Source organism: Platichthys flesus, unplaced genomic scaffold (genome assembly GCF_949316205.1).
Source record: "Platichthys flesus unplaced genomic scaffold, fPlaFle2.1 scaffold_107, whole genome shotgun sequence".
Classification (NCBI taxonomy): domain Eukaryota; kingdom Metazoa; phylum Chordata; class Actinopteri; order Pleuronectiformes; family Pleuronectidae; genus Platichthys; species Platichthys flesus.
Window position 1 is genome coordinate 15,096 of NW_026910066.1, and position 5,611 is coordinate 20,706.

Consider the following 5,611-nt stretch of genomic DNA (forward strand, 5'->3'; position numbering starts at 1 on the left):
TTTCAGCTTTAGTCCATGAAACCTCCAAACATCAACCAAAGGTGCTAAAACAGGCTTATCTCACCGTTTCCAGCGCTTTTGTGCACCTTAGGCTGATCTGGGAGGAAAAAATGAAGATTTCAACCAAAGTTGCTAAAATAGGCTTCTCTCACCGTTTCCAGGGCTTTTCTGCACCTTAGGCTGATCTGGGATGAAAAAATGAAGATTTCAACCAAAGTTGCTAAAATAGGCTTCTCTCACCGTTTCCAGCGCTTTTCTGCACCTTAGGCTGATCTGGGATGAAAAAATGAAGATTTCAACCAAAGTTGCTAAAATAGGCTTCTCTCACCGTTTCCAGCGCTTTTGTGCACCTTAGGCTGATCTGGGATGAAAAAATGAAGATTTCAACCAAAGTTGCTAAAATAGTCTTCTCTCACCGTTTCCAGCGCTTTTCTGCACCTTAGGCTGATCTGGGATGAAAAAATGAAGATTTCAACCAAAGTTGCTAAAGTAGGCTTCTCTCACCGTTTCCAGCGCTTTTCTGCACCTTAGGCTGATCTGTGATGAAAAAATGAAGATTTCAACCAAAGTTGCTAAAATAGGCTTCTCTCACCGTTTCCAGCGCTTTTCTGCACCTTAGGCTGATCTGTGATAAAAAAATGAAGATTTCAACCAAAGTTGCTAAAATAGGCTTCTCTCACCGTTTCCAGCGCTTTTCTGCACCTTAGGCTGATCTGTGATGAAAAAATGAAGATTTCAACCAAAGTTGCTAAAATAGGCTTCACCCACCGTTTCCAGCGCTTTTCTGCACCTTTTGCCATTTAGACTGAAAAAACTGTTCAGTTGCAACTTTTCATTGGGGATTCCAAAACTTAAAATCATTTGTTTAAAGAATTCCTTTAGAGTTGAAACCAAGATTTCAAATTACCCTTTTTCATTATAAACATCCACTGTAAGCATGGTGAGTATCAAGCAATATGACTGCAGACCTTTTGAGAAAATACGTTGATGAGTGACCCTATTTCATTATGGCAGTCAAACAGCACTGATTTTCAGCTTTAGTCCATGAAACCTCCAAACATCAACCAAAGGTGCTAAAACAGGCTTATCTCACCGTTTCCAGCGCTTTTGTGCACCTTAGGCTGATCTGGGATGAAAAAATGAAGATTTCAACCAAAGTTGCTAAAATAGGCTTCTCTCACCGTTTCCAGCGCTTTTCTGCACCTTAGGCTGATCTGGGATGAAAAAATTAAGATTTCAACCAAAGTTGCTCAAATAGGCTTCTCTCACCGTTTCCAGCGCTTTTGTGCACCTTAGGCTGATCTGGGATGAAAAAATGAAGATTTCAACCAAAGTTGCTAAAATAGGCTTCTCTCACCGTTTCCAGCGCTTTTCTGCACCTTGTGCCATTTAGACTGAAAAAACTGTTCAGTTGCAACTTTTTCATTGGGGATTCCAAAACTTAAAATAATTTGTTTAGAGAATTCCTTTAGAGTTGAAACCAAGATTTCAAATTACCCTTTTTCATTATAAACATCCACTGTAAGCATGGTGAGTATCAAGCAATATGACTGCAGACCTTTTGAGAAAATACGTTGATGAGTGACCCTATTTCATTATGGCAGTCAAACAGCACTGATTTTCAGCTTTAGTCCATGAAACCTCCAAACATCAACCAAAGGTGCTAAAACAGGCTTATCTCACCGTTTCCAGCGCTTTTGTGCACCTTAGGCTGATCTGGGATGAAAAAATGAAGATTTCAACCAAAGTTGCTAAAATAGGCTTATCTCACTGTTTCCAGCGCTTTTGTGCACCTTAGGCTGATCTGGGAGGAAAAAATGAAGATTTCAACCAAAGTTGCTAAAATAGGCTTCTCTCACCGTTTCCAGGGCTTTTCTGCACCTTAGGCTGATCTGGGATGAAAAAATGAAGATTTCAACCAAAGTTGCTAAAATAGGCTTCTCTCACCGTTTCCAGCGCTTTTCTGCACCTTAGGCTGATCTGGGATGAAAAAATGAAGATTTCAACCAAAGTTGCTAAAATAGGCTTCTCTCACCGTTTCCAGCGCTTTTGTGCACCTTAGGCTGATCTGGGATGAAAAAATGAAGATTTCAACCAAAGTTGCTAAAATAGTCTTCTCTCACCGTTTCCAGCGCTTTTCTGCACCTTAGGCTGATCTGGGATGAAAAAATGAAGATTTCAACCAAAGTTGCTAAAGTAGGCTTCTCTCACCGTTTCCAGCGCTTTTCTGCACCTTAGGCTGATCTGTGATGAAAAAATGAAGATTTCAACCAAAGTTGCTAAAATAGGCTTCTCTCACCGTTTCCAGCGCTTTTCTGCACCTTAGGCTGATCTGTGATAAAAAAATGAAGATTTCAACCAAAGTTGCTAAAATAGGCTTCTCTCACCGTTTCCAGCGCTTTTCTGCACCTTAGGCTGATCTGTGATGAAAAAATGAAGATTTCAACCAAAGTTGCTAAAATAGGCTTCACCCACCGTTTCCAGCGCTTTTCTGCACCTTTTGCCATTTAGACTGAAAAAACTGTTCAGTTGCAACTTTTTCATTGGGGATTCCAAAACTTAAAATCATTTGTTTAAAGAATTCCTTTAGAGTTGAAACCAAGATTTCAAATTACCCTTTTTCATTATAAACATCCACTGTAAGCATGGTGAGTATCAAGCAATATGACTGCAGACCTTTTGAGAAAATACGTTGATGAGTGACCCTATTTCATTATGGCAGTCAAACAGCACTGATTTTCAGCTTTAGTCCATGAAACCTCCAAACATCAACCAAAGGTGCTCAAACAGGCTTATCTCACTGTTTCCAGCGCTTTTGTGCACCTTAGGCTGATCTGGGATGAAAAAAATGAAGATTTCAACCAAAGTTGCTAAAATAGGCTTCTCTCACCGTTTCCAGCGCTTTTCTGCACCTTAGGCTGATATGGGATGAAAAAATGAAGATTTCAACCAAAGTTGCTAAAATAGGCTTCTCTCACCGTTTCCAGCGCTTTTCTGCACCTTGTGCCATTTAGACTGAAAAAACTGTTCAGTTGCAACTTTTTCATTGGGGATTCCAAAACTTAAAATCATTTGTTTAAAGAATTCCTTTAGAGTTGAAACCAAGATTTCAAATTACCCTTTTTCATTATAAACATCCACTGTAAGCATGGTGAGTATCAAGCAATATGACTGCAGACCTTTTGAGAAAATACGTTGATGAGTGACCCTATTTCATTATGGCAGTCAAACAGCACTGATTTTCAGCTTTAGTCCATGAAACCTCCAAACATCAACCAAAGGTGCTAAAACAGGCTTATCTCACCGTTTCCAGCGCTTTTGTGCACCTTAGGCTGATCTGGGAGGAAAAAATGAAGATTTCAACCAAAGTTGCTAAAATAGGCTTCTCTCACCGTTTCCAGGGCTTTTCTGCACCTTAGGCTGATCTGGGATGAAAAAATGAAGATTTCAACCAAAGTTGCTAAAATAGGCTTCTCTCACCGTTTCCAGCGCTTTTCTGCACCTTAGGCTGATCTGGGATGAAAAAATGAAGATTTCAACCAAAGTTGCTAAAATAGGCTTCTCTCACCGTTTCCAGCGCTTTTGTGCACCTTAGGCTGATCTGGGATGAAAAAATGAAGATTTCAACCAAAGTTGCTAAAATAGTCTTCTCTCACCGTTTCCAGCGCTTTTCTGCACCTTAGGCTGATCTGGGATGAAAAAATGAAGATTTCAACCAAAGTTGCTAAAGTAGGCTTCTCTCACCGTTTCCAGCGCTTTTCTGCACCTTAGGCTGATCTGTGATGAAAAAATGAAGATTTCAACCAAAGTTGCTAAAATAGGCTTCACCCACCGTTTCCAGCGCTTTTCTGCACCTTTTGCCATTTAGACTGAAAAAACTGTTCAGTTGCAACTTTTTCATTGGGGATTCCAAAACTTAAAATCATTTGTTTAAAGAATTCCTTTAGAGTTGAAACCAAGATTTCAAATTACCCTTTTTCATTATAAACATCCACTGTAAGCATGGTGAGTATCAAGCAATATGACTGCAGACCTTTGAGAAAATACGTTGATGAGTGACCCTATTTCATTATGGCAGTCAAACAGCACTGATTTTCAGCTTTAGTCCATGAAACCTCCAAACATCAACCAAAGGTGCTAAAACAGGCTTATCTCACCGTTTCCAGCGCTTTTGTGCACCTTAGGCTGATCTGGGATGAAAAAATGAAGATTTCAACCAAAGTTGCTAAAATAGGCTTCTCTCACCGTTTCCAGCGCTTTTCTGCACCTTAGGCTGATCTGGGATGAAAAAATGAAGATTTCAACCAAAGTTGCTCAAATAGGCTTCTCTCACCGTTTCCAGCGCTTTTGTGCACCTTAGGCTGATCTGGGATGAAAAAATGAAGATTTCAACCAAAGTTGCTAAAATAGGCTTCTCTCACCGTTTCCAGCGCTTTTCTGCACCTTGTGCCATTTAGACTGAAAAAAACTGTTCAGTTGCAACTTTTCATTGGGGATTCCAAAACTTAAAATAATTTGTTTAGAGAGAGATTCCTTTAGAGTTGAAACCAAGATTTCAAATTACCCTTTTTCATTATAAACATCCACTGTAAGCATGGTGAGTATCAAGCAATATGACTGCAGACCTTTTGAGAAATACGTTGATGAGTGACCCTATTTCATTATGGCAGTCAAACAGCACTGATTTCAGCATTAGTCCATGAAACCTCCAAACATCAACCAAAGGTGCTAAAACAGGCTTATCTCACCGTTCCAGCGCTTTTGTGCACCTTAGGCTGATCTGGGATGAAAAAATGAAGATTTCAACCAAGTTGCTAAAATAGGCCTTATCTCACTGTTTCCAGCGCTTTTGTGCACCTTAGGCTGATCTGGGATGAAAAAAATGAAGATTTCAACCAAAGTTGCTAAAATAGGCTTCTCTCACCGTTTCCAGCGCTTTTCTGCACCTTAGGCTGATCTGGGATGAAAAAATGAAAATTTCAACCAAAGTTGCTAAAATAGGCTTCTCTCACCGTTTCCAGCGCTTTTCTGCACCTTGTGCCATTTAGACTGAAAAAACTGTTCAGTTGCAACTTTTTCATTGGGGATTCCAAAACTTAAAATCATTTGTTAAAGAATTCCTTTAGAGTTGAAACCAAGATTTCAAAATTACCCTTTTTCATTATAAACATCCACTGTAAGCATGGTGAGTATCAAGCAATATGACTGCAGACCTTTTGAGAAAATACGTTGATGAGTGACCCTATTTCATTATGGCAGTCAAACAGCACTGATTTTCAGCTTTAGTCCATGAAACCTCCAAACATCAACCAAAGGTGCTAAAACAGGATTATCTCACCGTTTCCAGCGCTTTTGTGCACCTTAGGCTGATCTGGGATGAAAAAATGAAGATTTCAACAAAGTTGCTAAAATAGAATTCTCTCACCGTTTCCAGCGCTTTTCTGCACCTTAGGCTGATCTGTGATGAAAAAATGAAGATTTCAACCAAAGTTGCTAAAAAAGGCTTCTCTCACCTTTTCCAGCGCTTTTCTGCACCTTGTGCCATTTAGACTGAAAAAACTGTTCAGTTGCAACTTTTTCATTGGGGATTCCAAAACTTAAAATAATTTGT